A 17382-nucleotide genomic window follows, 5' to 3' on the forward strand; every position below is an offset into this window, starting at 1 on the left:
ACTCCTCCACCTTTGGAAAGAGGAGGGAAGAATAGGAAATACTATGCACTGTGACTTGAGTGCCAGTTCAGCCACAGTACAATAGAAACCAGGTAAACTCCTAGTTTTTGACTCTATTACCTGACTTCCAGATGGCACTTCTGGACCCAAGTCTGGGAGACCTTGCTGCTCTGAAGGGAAAAACACAGGCTTGGCTGTGTAGAGCCCCTGGACTTTGAGTGTACGTAGGCTGCAGCCAGGGAGTGGTTACAGCAGGCTTTGTGTGAGACCCAGCACCGTGTGCTGGCTTCAGGTTCAACCTGGCACAATCATAATGATGGTGGTGACAGGGGTGCTCTTGACACTTTATCTTCAGCTTTAGGTGGATCAGAACAGAGAGAGAGAGACTCTGTATGCTTGGGAAAAAGTAAGGAGAAAGAACAAAAGTTTCCGCCTAGTAATCCAGAGAATTCTACCGAATCTTGTCCAAGATTATCAAAGCAGAGCCTCTATGAGTAATCTGCAAGAACCACAGCATAGCTGTGCTTGGGGTGCCCCTTAAAGCAGATATAGCTTAGATTACAACACCTAAGTTCTTTCAAATGTCTGGAAAGCCTTCCCAAGAAGAATGGCTATAATCCCAGTCAGTGAAGACTATAATAAATACATAATTTTTCAATGCCCAAATACCAAAGAAGATCTACTAGCATCAACACCATCTAGGAAAACATGACCTCACCAAATGAACTAAATTAGGCACCAGGGACCAGTCCTGGAGAAACAGAGACATGTCTTCTCCAACATAGAATTCAAAATAGCTGTGTTGAGGAAATGCAAAGAAATTTAAGATAACACAGAGAAGGAATTCAGAATTATATTAGATAAATGTAATAATGAGATTGAAATAATTAAAAAGAATCAAGCAGAAAATCTGGAACTAAAAAAATGCATTTATCATACTGAAAATGCATCAGAGTACTTTCACAGCATAATGAATCACACAGAAGAAAGAATTAGTAAACAGGAAGACAGGATATTTGAAAATACACAATTGGAGGAGACAAAAGACAAAAGAATAAAAAACAATAAAGCATGCCAATGGGATCTAGAAAAATAGCTTCTAATGGGAAAATCTAAGAGTTATTGGCCTTAGAGAGGAGATAGATAAATAAGTAGGAGTAGAAAATTTATTCAAGGGGATAATAGCAGAGAACTTCCCAAACCTAGAGAAAGGTATCAATCTTTCTTATCTTCAAGTACAAGAAGGTTATAGAACACCAAGCAGATTGAGCCCAAGGAAGACAACCTCAAGGCATTTAATAATCAGACTCTCAAAGGTCAAGGATAAATAAAAGATTCTAAAAGCAGTGACAGAAAAGAAACAAATAACATACAATGGAGCTCCAAAACATTTGGCAGAAGATTTATCAGTCAAAACCTTACAGGCCAGGCCAGGAGAGTGTGGCATGATATATTTAATATGCTGAAGAAGAAAACAAAACAAAACAAAATAGTACCCTAGAATAGTATATCCATCAAAAATATTCTTCAAACATGAAAGTGAAATGAAAACTTCCAGATTTCATCAACATGACCTGTCCTATAAGAAATGGTAAAGGGAGTACTTCAATCAGAAGGAAAACGACATTAATGAGCAACAAATAATTACCTCAAGGTACAAAACTCACTGGTAATTATTAGTATACAGAAAAACACAGAATATTAGGCCAGGTACAGTGGCTGATGCCTGTAATCCCAGCACTCTGGGAGGCCAAGTTGGCTGGATCACTTGAGTCCAGGAGTTTGAGACCAGCCTGGGCAACATGGCAAAACTCCATCTCTACAAAAAGTACAAGAATTAGCCAGGCATGGTGGTGTGTGCTTGGGGTCCTAGCTACTTTGGGGGGCTGAGGTGGGAGGATTGTTTGAGCCTAGGAGGTCGAGGCTCCAGTGAGTTGTGATTATGCCACTGCATTCCAGCTTATGTGACAGAGTGAGGCCATGTGTCAAAAAAAAAAAAAAAAAAAAAAAAAAAAAAAAAAAAAAAAAGAAAGAAAAGAAAAGAAAAATGAACTAATCAAAAATGTTAATTATAATGACTTTCCAAGACATAATTCATACAATAAGATATAAATAGAAAAACAACAAAAAGTTAAAAAGCAGGGTGATGGAGTAGAGTTTTTATTAGTTTTATTTTTGCTTGTTTATTTACTCAAATAGCACTGAGTTTTTATTAGATTAAAATAATGGGTTATTAAATTGTTAGGCTAAAATAATGGATTATAAGATAGGACAGCATTTGCAAACCTCATGGTAATCTCAAACTAAACAACATAAAATGAATACACAAAAATAGAAAGTAAGCAACAAAATCATACTACCAGCGAAAGTCATCTTCACTAGAGGAACAGAAATAAAAGAAAGAAGAACACAAAACAACCAGAAAACAAATAACAACATGGAAGGAGTAAGTCCTTTCTTATCAGTAATAACATTGGATGTAAATGGACTAAACTCTCAAATCAAAAGACACAGATTGGTAAAATGGATGAAAAACCAAGACCCAATAATCTGTTGCCTACAAGAAACACACTTCACCTATAAAGACACTCACAGACTGAAAATAAAGGGATGGAAAAAGATATTCCAGCCAATGGAAAAAAGATCAGAAGTTGCTACACTTATATCAGACAAAACAGTTTTAAGACCAAAGCTATAAGAAGATGCAAAGAAAGTCACTACATAATGATAAAGGGGTCAATTCAGGAAGAGGATATAATAATTTTAATATATAGGCACCCAACACTGGAGCACCCAGATATATAGAGGCAATATAATTAGAGCTCAAGAGGCCCCAGTACAATATTAACACCCCACTTTCAGCATTGAACAGATCTTCCAGACAGAAAACCAACAAAGAAATATCAGATAGTCTGCATCAAAGACCAAATGGTTCTAATAGATATTTACAGAACATTTTATCAAAGAGCTGCAGAATACACATTCTTTTCTTAGGACATAAATTATTCTTAAAGATGGACCATATTTTAGGTCACAAAACAAGTCTTAAAACATTTAAAAAATAAAATAAGCATCTTCTCTGACCACAATGAAATAAAACTAGAAATTAATAACAAGAGCAATTTTGGAAACTATACAAATACATGGAAATTAAACAATATGCTTCTGAATGACCAGTGAGTTAGTGAATAAATTAAGAAAGAAACTGAAAAAAAAAAATTCTTGAAACAAATCATAATGGAAACATAACACCAAAACTGTGGGATACAGCCAAGGCAGTACTATGAGGCAAGTTTATAGCAGTAAGTGTGTACATCAAAAAAGAGGAAACACTTCAAATGAACAATCTAATGGTACATCTTAAAGAACTAGAAAAGCAAGAGGAAACCTAATGCAAAATTAGTAGAAGAAAAGATATAAATATTAGAGCAGAAATAAATGGAATTGAAATGAAGAAAACAATACAAATGATCAATGAAACAAAAAGTGCTTTTTTGAAAAGTTAAAGTTGACAAACCTTTAACCAGACTAGGAAAAAAAGAGAGAAGATCCAAATAAACAAAATCAGAAATGAAAAAGGAGACATTACAACAGATACTTCAGAAATTTGAAGGATAATTAATGACTACTATGAGCAACTATATGCCAATAAATTGGAATCTCTGGAAGAAATGGACAAATTTCTAGAGACATACAACCTATCAAGATTGAACCAGGAAGAAATCCAATACCTGAGCAGTCCTATAAAAAATAATGACATCAATGCCATAATAAAAAATCTCCCAGTAAGGAAAAGCTCCAAGGACCTCAACAGATTAAAGGATAAAACTATATTATTTCAGTTGAAGATGAAAAGCTTTTGATCAAATTCAGCATCCTTTCATGATAAAAACCCTCAAAAAATTGGGAATAGAAGGAACATACCTCAACATTATTAAAGGAATATACGACAGACCCACAGCTAGTATCGTACTGAATAATGAAAAACTAGAAGCCCTTTCTCTAAGATCGGGAACATAACAAGAATGCCCACTGTCACCACTGTTATTCAACATAGTACTGGAAGTTCTATCAAGAACAATCAGACAAAGGAAAGACATGAAAGACATCCAAATTAGAAAGAAAGAAGTCAAATTATTCTTGTTTGCAGAAGATATTATCTTATATTTGAAAAAACTGAAAGACTCAACAAAAAACTATTAAACAATAAATAAATTCAGTAAAATTGCAGAATACAAAATCAACATACCAAAATCAGTAGCATTTCTTCTATATGCCAACAGTGAACAATGTGAAAAAGAAATTTAAAAAGTAATCTCAGTTACAATAGCTATACATAAAATATCTAGGAATAAGCTTAACCAAAGAAGAGAAATATAATGAAAACTATGAAATATTGATGAAAGAAATCGAAAAGAACACACACACACACACAATATTCCATGTTCATGTATTGAAAAAATCAATATTGTTAAACTGTCTACACCCAAATCAATCTACAGATTCAGTGCAACTCTGATCAAAATATTGATGACATTCTTCACAGAAATAGTAAAAACAACCCTAAAATTTATATGGAACCACAAAAGACCAAGAATAGTAAAAGATATCCTAAGTAAAAATAATAATACCGGAGAAATCATATTACTTGACTTCAAATTATACTACAGAGCTATTGTAACCAAAACAGCATGGTGCTGGAGTTAAAACAGATACATAGGCTGGGTGCAGTGGCTCATGTCTGTTATCCCAGCACTTTGGGAGGCCAAGGTGGGCAGATCACCTGAGGTCAGGAGTTTGAGACCAGCCTGGCCAATGGGGTGAAACCTCATCTCTACTGAAAATACAAAAATCAGGCAGTCATGGGGGAACACACTTGTGATCCCAGCTACTCAGGAGGTTGAGGCAGGAGAATCGCTTGAACCCAGAAGGTAAAAGTTGCAGTGAGCCGAGATCACGCCATTGCACTCCAGCGTGGGTGACAAGAGCAAAACTCCGTCTCAAAAACAAACAAACAAACAAAATGCAGACACATAGATTAATGGAATAGAATAGAGAAACCGGAAATAAATTCATACACCTATAGTGAACTCATTTTTGGCAAAGGTATCAAGAACTTACACTGGGGAAAAGACAGTTTCTTCAATAAATGTTGCTGGGAAAACTGGATGTTCCTATGCAGAAGAATGAAACTAGATGGCTATCACTCACCATACACAAAAATCAAATAAAAATTGATTAAATACTTAAATCTAAGACCTTAAACTATGAAACTACTACAAGAAAACCTCCAAGAATATTTCCAGGACATTAGTCTGGGCAAAGATTTCTTGAGCAATACTCTATAAGCACAGACAACCAAAACAAACATAGATAAATAGAATCACATCAAGTTAAAAATCTTCACAGAAAATAATACAATCAACAAAATAAAGAGACAACTTACAGTATTTATTTCTCCCTACAGTATGAGAGAAAATATTTGCAAACTAGTTTGACGGGATTAATGAGAATACATAAGGAGCTCAAACACCTCTATAGGAAAAAATCTAAAAATCTAATCAAAAAATGGGCAAAAGATATGAATAGGCATTTCTCAAAAGAAGACATAGAAATGGCAAACAGGCATATGAAAAGGTATTCAATATCACTCATCATCAGAAAAATGCCAATCAAAACTACCATGAGATATCATCTCACCACAGTTTAATTGGCTTATATCCAATCAACAGGCAATAACAAACGCTGGTGAGGATGTGGAGAAAAGGAAACCCTTCTATGCTCTTGGTAGGAACATAAATCAGTACAACCATTATGAAAAACAATTTGATGTTTTCTCAAAAAAGTGAAAATTTAGCTATGATATGATCCAGTAATCCCAATACTGGGTATATACCCCTAAAAAAGGAAATTGGCATATCAAAGAGCTATCTGCATTCCTATGTTTGCTGCAGCACTATTTACAATAGCTAACATTTGGAAACAATCTATATGTCTATCAACAGATACATGCACGAAGAAAATGTGGTACATATACACAATGGAGTACTATTCAGCCATTAAAAAAGAATGAGATCCAGTCATTTGCAACAACATGGATGGAAGTGGAATTATGTTAAGTGGAATAAGCCAGGCACAGAAAGACAAAAACATTACATGTTCTGAGTTATTCGTGGAACCTAAAAATGAAAACAATGAAACTCATGGACATAGAGAGTAGCGGGATGGTTACCAGAGACTGGAAAGTGTCATAGGGGGTGGATGCAGAGATTGTTGTTGGATAAAAAATATATAAAAAATAAATCAGACTTATTATTTGACAGTATAATAGCATGACTATAGTCAACAGTGACTTAATTGTACATTTTATACTTAACTTAAAAACTGTAATTGGATTATTTGTAACTCAAAGGATAAATGCTTGAGGGGATAGATACCCCATTCTCCAGGATGCACTCATTTCACACTGCATGCCTGTACCAAAACATTTCATGTACCCCATAAATAAATATATTTATTGTGTACCCACAAAAATTTAAATAATAAAAAAATTAAAAAAGAATTCCTATATATTTAAGTAACAGTTACAGGTTATGAATGACCCTCTAAACATACATCGTCAATCCCAATAGGATTGTTATTTCAGTCATATGCCCCTTATCTCTGCAGATGTGGCTTTGTGTGGAAAAAATAGAATCATTTCATATTCTTCCTGCTAAAATTTTTTTAACAAAAAGAAAATTAGTACATTTATTAATACCCCCATATTTGTAAATAAAATATATCCATGTACATAATCATAGAAAAATTATAAAGGGATAAACTATAAATAAAGGTGTGAATAATCTTGGAATAGTGAGATTAAGACAATTTCATATTATCTTCTTGCTTACTTAAAATTTTAATCTTTTCTGTACTATAAAAACCTTGATTTTGCTTTTGACTTAGTCTGATTTTCTCCTTAATTTGTGAGAATTTGGGGTACACAAATGGAGAATGCTTCCCTTTGGAAAGAATTTGCATTTGTTTCTTCTTACATGAAAATGCAGCTACTAAACTAGTAGCTCTTTAGCCTCTCTGTAAGTCCTGGCTTTGAAAAGAAGTTTTAAATTGAGTATCCTCATCTACTGCTGGCTAAAATCTTTGCTTCATTTACTGACTTGCTTGTTAATGAAGTAGAAACACAGGGATTTTTCCCATGGACCATAATACCTGTGAGAACAATTTAATGACTCAACAAATGATGGAAGTCTCCTAACACTCTATTATAAACTTTCCCTGGATCAAGTATGGTGGCTGACCATAGTCTCCACTCACTGTGGTCTGAATCCATTAAACCCTCACTGTAGCAGAGTTCCACTAGATAAGAAATAATCTATAAGTATCCTTCTAAATAGATTAGGGAGGCAGAGCAATTGAAAAAATTTCAGAAAAATTTTCAAAAAAGTGGAACTTTAATCATGACCTTTGCTTATCCTTTATGTATATTTTTCCAATTGTAGTATGTGGCCAACCTTAAAAGAAAATGGTGGCATTGACTTTGCCTTCTCTGATTAAAAGCAAGAATCATAATCTATAAATCTCACATATTCTGACAAAAAAGAAAAATAAATAGATGTTACAGTGTCAGGGGACTTTCAGGCCCCATTTATACATTTTTCAAATTTCCTTACCAGATTGTAGACGCGAACATACACATCTCTCTCAATATTTCATTTGAAAAATTACACATGTAATACAGGAAGAAAGTTTTCATGCAAAACATTAAAAATATGGTCAGGCATGGTGGCTCACTCCTGTAATCCTAGCTCTTTGGGAGGCTGAGAAGGGCAGATCACCTGAGGTCAGGAGTTTGAGACCAGTCTGACCAACATGGTGAAACCTTATCTCTACTAAAAATACAAAATTAGCCAGGCATGGTGGCACATACCTGTGATTCCAGCTACTTGGGAGGCTGAGGAAGGAGAATCACTTGAGCCTGGGAGGCGGATGTTGCAGTGAGTTGAGATCGTGCCATTGCACTTCAATCTGGGTGACAGAGAAACTTCGTTTCAAAGAAAAAAAAAATAAAAAAAAAAAAAAACAAAAAAAACATAGATACCTCTGACTTTACCATTATCTAATCTCATGCGTCTCATGAGGAGGGCTACTGTTTTGAAATTAGAAGGTAAACCTCAGCCATCGCTTTTTTCTTTCCCTTTATATTTGCTATAATTTCCTTGAGTTATACTTACCTTGTCATTCACCATAGTTTCCCTGTAGATGCTTAATTTTCAATAGAAATAACATTATATTGAAAAATCATATTTTTACTAAAGTTCCCTTTGGCTCTCTCTTCTGAGTCACCAATTTATTCTTTAATAGCAACTATTTTGCTTTATCATCTAGCTCTTCGTTGGATTCCTTATTTAAAATATTTTTCTAAACTTTCTATTCTTCATAGATAAATATCCTTTTGCTTTTGTATAAAAATTTTGAATACATACAGGCTTGCCTTGACTAGCAACACATTCTTAGTCATTATAAATTCTCTGATGGATATGGGCCAATCTGGGGGCAGTCTCCTTTTGACATATATGTTGTTCCATATTGTATATTGGTGTACAAATGAGATATGTTTAAAAATCTACTATTAATGAAGGGGAAATAGCTTCTGAAATCCTTGCAAATACATAAATAGACTCAGTACAATTAAATATTTTCATTCAAAATTTATTCATTAAGTACCTACTAAGGTTAGTAACTGTGTTAAGTATGAGTGTACTAAAAAATTATAGTAAATGCCACTAATTCTCCAATTCATTAATTTATTCATTTAACAAATATTTACTGAAAGCTACTACATGCCAAACCTGATCTATGTGTCAAGGTTAGATCTTGATGTTGATCACAAGATCACCAGGGCACTATGGATAATTGTCCCCTGAATGATTTTGTAACTTATCAGGCATTGTGGAGCAATGAAAGTAATGTGTGTAAGGTGATTGAGCAATACTGAATCTTTGAGTTAGATGGTGAAATCTGATAACTTTCTGGAAAGGTAACAATTGAGGTAAACCTTAATAACGTAAAGGAGACAACCAGTCAAAGACCTGGGAAAATAGCATTTCATTCAGAGGAAACCTTAGGGAAAGTCTTCATGGGAAAAACGAGTTTAGGGTGCTTAGCGAGTAGGAATAGGACATTGTGATTAAAATACAATGAGCAAGTGGGAGATACATGTAATGAACTCCTAGATCAGGTGCATGTGGTAGACTATAGTGAGGAGTTTGTCTTCTTTTTCTTTTCTTTTTTTAAAGTTCAATAAGAAGCTATTAGAGGGTGATGCAGAGCAAAATGTATGGCCTGAAATCATATTTTAAAGCTTACTCTTTGCTTATATGGAGAATGAACTATAGAACTACCAAGAGGGGAAATAGAAAGTCTCTTGAAGTAGTGCTGGTGATACATGATAGTGGCTTGGAGTAAGGAGATGGAAAAATGGATGAATACATTTAAAAATTAGGATCAAAAGCACTATAGATATTTTAGATACAAAAGAAGAAATAGATGACTCAAAGATGAATTCACCATAGCAGTGATAGCTAATACATTTCAAGATTCTCACAGGAAGAGCTATTTAGCTGGAGTACTAAAGGATGAGTTAGAGCTAGCCCAATGTTACCAGAAGGTAGGAGAATATCGACAGCCATGTAAAATGCTTTATCTTTATCCTGAGAATAAAGGGGAATAAATGAAAATTTTTACTGAGGTAGCAATCATATTTTTCAGATCAGAATGATGTATTATAAAAATCACCTGGATCCCATCTCTGTAATTTCAGACATTTTGTGGGACAGGTGCAACTTAAGATATTTCGCTTATTCCAAATTTGGATGAAATTATATAAATTTTCAATTTCTTGAAATTCCGGTGGTGTATAAGACACTGAGGAAGGGTTTTATGCCCAGAATGGAGACTCTCTAAAATCTCAGAAATTTGGCATGAAGAAAAATTGATGTCTATATTCTCCATCCTGAACCATCTTGAATATTTTGCAAGGAATTTTGCAGAGGCTGTTAGAAAAGCTGTAAAAGGAATAGATACTTGTGAGAATGCAAAGTGAGAAATAAATCTTCCAATCTGTACATAGATGATTTAAATACCCTGTGAATCACTGTAACTCATTTTATAAAGTAACGAAATCCTCTTCTTTCTAATTGGATGTTTGATACGTGAGGAAATCTGAAGCAATACTAAAAGTGCTACATTATTTCAAAACAATATTTTTTACATTGCTTGCTTTTCAATATTTTTATTGTTAAGATTTCCAAAAGCTGGAAGTGGAGATTTAAAAAAAAAAATCCATTAAGAAACTGCTTTTCTCAGAATGAAGCCATAATCTTTGTGTGTAGTGAACAGTTCTAATTTTTTACACTATTTGGCAGCACAGATGGTTCAAAAAATACTACAACCACTGACATTCTTCAGCTTTTTCTTCCTAGTCATGTTATGGCAAACACAGAATTAGCAAGTGCCTTGCAACCTAATTATGGTGATGAGGATATGTTCTTTGTTGTACATCAGGAAAGGAGAGTTTTACAAAGTTGGATATTGATTTCAGGGAATTATCAAACATTGTATTTTTTAGATTGTAAAATAATTTCAGGATTTGTATCTTTGATTACATTTTCTTTTTTTTTTAAATTTATTTATTATTATTATACTTTAAGTTGTAGGGTACATGTGCATAACGTGCAGGTTTGTTACATATGTATACTTGTGCCATGTTGGTGTGCTGCACCCATCAACTCGTCATTTACATCAGGTATAACTCCCAGTGCAATCCCTCCCCCCTCCCCCCTCCCCACGATAGGCCCCGGTGTGTGATGTTCCCCTTTGATTACATTTTCTTTTCCTCCTTCTATTGCCAACCAGTTTCCTAGAAATGCAAGAAAAATAAATTTGGCAAAGCAGGTGATAAGATCAAGTTTTGATTGGTAACACTGTTACTCTGTTGTATCAGACATCATGCTTAATTACTACAAAGAGATAAACTATACTTTTGGGGTATACGCTAATGTATGCAATTCTTAACTGCTGATCTACACTCACAGTTTACATTTTTAGTAAGATCCCTGTAATATCAAACTTCAAACCTACATAATTAAATTATGACACTGAATCATGAAAGCCAAACATATTCTATCATGGGGATCAAGGACTTGAGGAAATTTTTACCAGTAAGCCTTGGGTTGCTTTTCTCCTTATTTCCTAGTGTTTCTGTTATCTTTGAACTGATGCTTCTTATACTGGAATTTTATTTTCTAACATGGATTAGGAGTACTTATAAATGTTATCTTAGTAACTCACATCTTTACTGGTAGTAATCTTACATTATTTATATTATTTCAAGCTCATTGGCGCTTCCCTGTCTGTTCAGACTCTCCTTCCTGGAATTTCTTACCTGTCTCTTTCTATCACTATGCAAAGGCAAAATTAGAGAAACAACAAAAATGTAAATAAAAACAACAAAAGCTTGATTTGGAAATCATAAGAGAAGATAATAGACTGTTGTAGGTTGTTCTTGGACACAAAGATTTCCTTTCTACGTAAATATTGTCCTATGTAAGTCTCAACCAAAGACAACAAATGAGTGTATCTCAAGTAAGTTTTTTTCTAAGCAATTATTATTTTGAAAATACTTCCAAATTTTTTTAAAGTAACCAGAATGTTATCTTAGAAATATAAAATCATTGGCTATGCTTAACAATTATCAGTGGTATTTTGGTTTGAGTTCTCCCAAGTTAGAGTCTGATACAATGATTTTGGTCTGAGTAATTTATTTGGGATGTGCTCTCAGGAAGTGCTGTAGGAGAGTGGCAGCAAAATGAATGAAGAGAATGAAGAGTGGGCAGCTGACAGTCAATCTTTCATACATAAAATGTATGAAAAGTACCTCCAAACTGTCTCAATTGGGGATGACCAACTGACATACAAGACTTACATCCCTTACTGTGTGAGGCTTGTTTTGGGGCATAGCTTTTTAGTATGTCTGACCTGTTTCACTAACAAGACTGCTTTTGAATCCAGAGAACAGGCTATTGTCTCTGTTTGACATTTGAGAGTATGCAAGGAGATATGAGCAGGGTACCAGCACCATCTGTTTCACAGGGCACAGGCCTGTGTTTCAGACCATGGCAATAAAGCGAATATTGAGATAAAACAAGTCACAATTGTTGTGGCTTTCTAGTGTGGATAAAAGTTATGTTTACACTATACTATAGCCTATTAAGTGTGCGGTAGCATTATGTCTAAAAAAATCATACATCACTTAACTAAGAGCTTATAGCTAAAAAATGCTAATGATTATCTGAACCTGCTGTGAGTCATAATATTTTTGCTGGTGGAGGCTCCTGGTTGATGGCTGCTGCCTAATCATGATGGTAGTTGCTGAAGTTTGGGATGCCTCTGGCAATTTCTTAAAATTAGACAGCAATGTATTATGTCACCTTTATTGACTCTTTCCTTCACAAAAGGTTTCTCTGTAGCAAAAAAATACTGTTGGATACCATTTTTTTTTTTTTTTTTTTTTTTTTTTTTTGAGACGGAGTCTCGCTCTGTCGCCCAGGCTGGAGTGCAGTGGCGCGATCTCGGCTCACTGCAAGCTCCGCCTCCCGGGTTCACGCCATTCTCCTGCCTCAGCCTCCCGAGTAGCTGGGACTACAGGCGCCCACAACCGCGCCCGGCTAATTTTTTGTATTTTTAGTAGAGACGGGGTTTCACCGTGGTCTCGATCTCCTGACCTTGTGATCCGCCCGCCTCGGCCTCCCAAAGTGCTGGGATTACAGGCGTGAGCCGCCGCGCCCGGCTGTTGGATACCATTTTACCCACAATAGTACTTTCAAAATACAAGTAAGTCCTCTCAACCCCTGAAGTTGCTTTATCAGCTAAGTTTATGTGTTATTTTAAATACTTCGTTGTTATGTCAACAATGTTCACTGTATCTTCACCACGAGTGGATTCCACCTTGACAAACCACTTTCTTTGCTCATCCATAAAAACCAGCTCTTTAATTATTGAAGTTTTATCATGAGATTGCATCAATTCAGTCACATCTTACGGTTCCACTTCTAATTCCAGTTCTCTTGCTATTTCCAACCCATATACAGTTCCTTTCTCCACTGAAGTCTTGAGCCCCTGAAGGGCATTTGTGAGAGCTGGAATCAACTTCTTCTAAACTCTTATTCATGTTATTTTGACCTCCTACCATGAATCATGAATGTTCTTAATGACATCTAGAATGATGCATCCTTTTTGGAAGGTTTTCAATTTACTTTGCCCAAATCCATCAGAGGAATAGTGATCTGTGGCAGCCATGGACATGCAAAATATATTTTTTAAATAATAAGACTTAAAAGTTGACATTGCTCCTTGACACATGGACTGCAGAATGGATATGGGGCTAGCAGGCATGAAAACAACATTAATGACGTCTCCATCAGACCTCTTGTCTTGCATTACTAGGTGTATTGCCAATAAGCAGTAATATTTTGAAAGAAATCTTTTTTCCTAAGCAGCAGGTTTCAACAATGAGCTCAAAATATTCAGCAAACCATGCTTTAAACAAATATACTGTTATCCAGACTTTGTTTTTTCACTTATCAAGCACAAGCAGAGTAGATTTATTATAATTGTTAAGGCTCCTAGGATTTTGAGAATGATAAATGAGCATTGGCTTCAATCTATACTGATTAGCTGCATTAGCCCCTAGGAAGACAGCCGGTCTGACCTTTGAAACTTTTAAGCCAAACACTGACTTCTCCCTACTTATGAAATTCCTAGGTGACATCATTTTATCATAGAAGACTTCCCCCATTGAAAATCTGTTGTTTAGTGAAACCAGCTTTATCAATGTTCTTAGCTACATCTTCTTGATAACTTGCTGTAGCTTCTACATCAGCACTTGCTGCTTTACCTTGCACTTTCACGTTATGGAGACAGCTTCTTCCTTTAAACCTTATAAACTAACCTCTGCTAGCTTCTAACTTTTCTTCCACATATTCTTTACTCTCTCAGCCTTCATAAAATTGAAGAAGTTAGGGTCTTCCTTCAGATGAGACTTCGGTTTCAGAGAACGTTGTAGTTGATTTGACCCATCCAGTCTAAACTTTTCCATATCAGCAATAAGGTTGTTTCATTTGTCATTTGTGTGTTCACTGGAGTAATACTTTGAATTTCCTTCAAAAACTTGTCCTTTGCATTCACAACTTGGTTATTTGGCACAAGAGGTCTAACTTTCAAGCAATTTTTGCTTTTGACAGGCCTTCCTGATTAGGCTTAATCATTTCTAGCTTTCTATTTAAAGTTGGAGATGTGCAACTCTTTCTTTCACGTGAACACCTAGAGTCCATTGAATTGCTATTAAGTGACATAATTTTACTGTTGTTGTGTCTCTGGAATTAGAAAGGCCTGAGATGGAGAGAGATGAGGGAATAGCTGGTTGGTGAAGCTGTCAGAACACATACAACGTTTATCAATTAAGTTCACTGTCTTGTATGGACACAGATCGTGGAATCTCAAACCATTGCAATAGTAACATCAAAGATCACTGATCACAGATCACCATAAGAGATATAATAATGAAAAAGTCTAACATATTGTGAGAATTACCAAAATGTGACCTAGAGACACAAAGTGAACACATGTTGATGAAAAAAATGGTGCAGATAGATTTGCTCTGGGCAGCTTTGCCACAAAACTTCTATTTGTAAAAAAAATGCAGTATCTACAAAGTGCAATAAAACAAAGTGCAATAAAATGAGGTATGCTTGTGTAAGCAAGAAACATTTTGCATCTAAGTGCTCCCTTTCCTCCCATGGAAAACAAAAACTTGTAATCTTTTAAAATTAGTAGACAAAGCTAAACTGATTTTTTTCAAAAATGCCCATTCTGATATTAATTTAGCTGCCGTATTGAGGTATTATCTGTCTGTAATATTATTGCACAGCCTTGTTTCAATATCTTTTTTTCCACGAGAAAAAAATCACTAGAATGGTGGCTCTTTTAGTATGATACCCCTTAAGGAAAGTGCTTTGAGACATCTCTATAGAAATATGCAAGCAATGATAAGTCCTAAGTGATCAGACATAAAAGGCTTTATTGAAATATTGTCAAGAAAGAAAAGAGCGTCTATACAGCTCACTGTTACTGTTTCTAACTCTAGATGAATGCTTATGCAGCTTTGGAATACCTAGAAGCAAACTGACTCTCTTTTTCCAAGTTTTGTATAATTCTGTGGCTATAGCGAAAAAATGGAAAGACTTGGACTTAGCTGGGGGAATATCATCTTTGAAAATACAGTACACCTGCTAAATTGGTTGATTCTTGCTACATCAAAATATTTCTGAAACTCGCCTTACTTTTTCAACTTGTTTTAGACAGAGAAAGGAAACAGCCTTTCTAACTATTTCCTCTGGGTTATGGACAGTGGCCAGGTTTGGTCAAAAAAAGAGAAAAAAGAAAAATCCCTCAGCAAGCATTTATGAATCATTGGTAAAACTTTAAATAGCACTGGATTTTCTGACTTGGCTCTGTACTTCATTATTTACAAAAAAAAAAAAAATGAAATGATTGTGCTTAAGTAGAACAAAAACCACAGTTGCCTCTTTTGCCTTTGCTCTCAGACTCATTTCTGGGAAAAAATCCAAATTTCTACCATCTGTGGTTTCTTAGCAATATGTAAAAGAAAAGAGTTTGATTATTAATTGAGCTGAGTTAGCTATCCCCCAGAGATTTACACTTTGATAAGTCCCTACTTGACCAGTTGGCTTGCTTCTTTCATCTCTGATGAAGCAGGAGCCTGAAGTATTCAACCATTTCAAAATATCCACATGTTTCTCCTCCAGCAATAACAGTAGCTATAAACTCAGAGTGTAGCATAGGATCTTACTACTATCGGATTACAAAGTTATGAGCATTCTCCCCCACAACATACAGTCAGCTTACAGTTGAACATCTAACAGACAAGAAAATAAGAACATAAATTTTTACTCAGACAGCTGCATTAATAATGTGTTACATTCATCTGCTTGCTAGCCATTAAGAAAGAAAAATGTGTAGATAAAAATAAAATGATCCATTCTCAGGAAACATCTGACCTAAATTGACTATCATTCCCATAGTCTTCAGTGAATATAAAGACATTTTCAAATCTTTCTTTTGAATAGTTTATTTGAAATTTTGAGGCACCTTAAATAATTATTTCTTTATTTTTCAAATTATTCGTAAGACTTTTATCTAATACATTTTCTATTAATGTAAAGGTTAGAATAAGAAAGATAAGCCTAGGCATGAAGGATAACTTCATTATTATTGCAGTTGTGAAAATAGAAGATATTGCCAAAACTTTCTAAATATTTATGTATTATCTATCATTTATAACATGTAATGTCTATTAATTTTATTTCTTACCATCTAAACCTGCAAATGTTTTTTATGTTTTCTGATGTGATATAGTCTCATAAGTAAATTACTTTTTGGAAGAAATTCTCTTCCTTTTTAAATACTGCAAAGCTACTCTCTCATCTTTTGGTGTCTTCCATTTATTCAAAGACCTTCATGATCCTGTTTTGGCATTATCTACCGACTTGCCCTTCCCTTCTTACCTTGCTGCTGGGACTTCTTGCAAGCTTTGAATACAACGTGTTCCTTTTTGCTGCTGAGTTCTGTATTCTGTCTGAAATGTTCTTTCTCTAGTTAAATATTAATTTATCTAGTTAAATATTATGAATTCTGTAAGTGTCTTCTTCAACATATTCTTCCTTGAGGCCTACATGACTCTCTAAAGTAAGGTCAATGCACTTACTATACATTCCCATAGAATGGACCACTTTCCTTTGCTAGTTTTTAATGCTTGTCTTGCTGCTAATGCCTTTTTGTTGTTTGTGTTTCACCGCTAGATGCTGAGTTTCACAGGGCAAAAATCATGTTTTTCTTATTTACTGATACATTACTAGTGTCTAGCAAATATTCTCTGGCACATAGTAGGTGCTGAATAAAAATTTATTGAATATTTATTTTATGTTTTTTACGGACAGTAGGAAGCATTTTATCCTGGGAGAAAAATATTTATGGACAGTTCAAAAAATGAGAAAAAGATAACTCTCTTACATTGGTAGTAAAATGTAGTAAAGCATGCACACATTATTAATAGTTTGTAGATAAATACATATAAACAAATAGACTAACACATATCAATGTCTAGCTGTTAAGTTATATTTAACCAGTCTTTGGACCACCCAGTAAATGTGGAAGTGGGCTGAACAAGTGTGTTTTTTGTTAGTAGAAAAGAGGCTAAAAAGAATCTACTTTCAAATAATTATAATTAAACTACATGCAAGG

General features: G+C 34.7%; 1 long non-coding RNA gene across 1 annotated transcript in view; it reads right to left on the minus strand.

Moving 5' to 3' along the window:
- LOC144341240 (uncharacterized) overlaps positions 1-16693 on the minus strand; it is a 68065-nt gene extending 51372 nt beyond the window's left edge. The window contains exons 1-2 of the long non-coding RNA XR_013418118.1: positions 16647-16693; positions 7931-8028 (exon numbers count right to left, since the gene is read on the minus strand). This is a non-coding gene — a long non-coding RNA (uncharacterized LOC144341240). The remainder of the gene's footprint in view (positions 1-7930; positions 8029-16646) is intronic.
- Positions 16694-17382: the final 689 nt, after the last annotated feature.

The sequence above is a fragment of the Macaca mulatta genome, chromosome 6, assembly GCF_049350105.2.
Source record: "Macaca mulatta isolate MMU2019108-1 chromosome 6, T2T-MMU8v2.0, whole genome shotgun sequence".
Classification (NCBI taxonomy): domain Eukaryota; kingdom Metazoa; phylum Chordata; class Mammalia; order Primates; family Cercopithecidae; genus Macaca; species Macaca mulatta.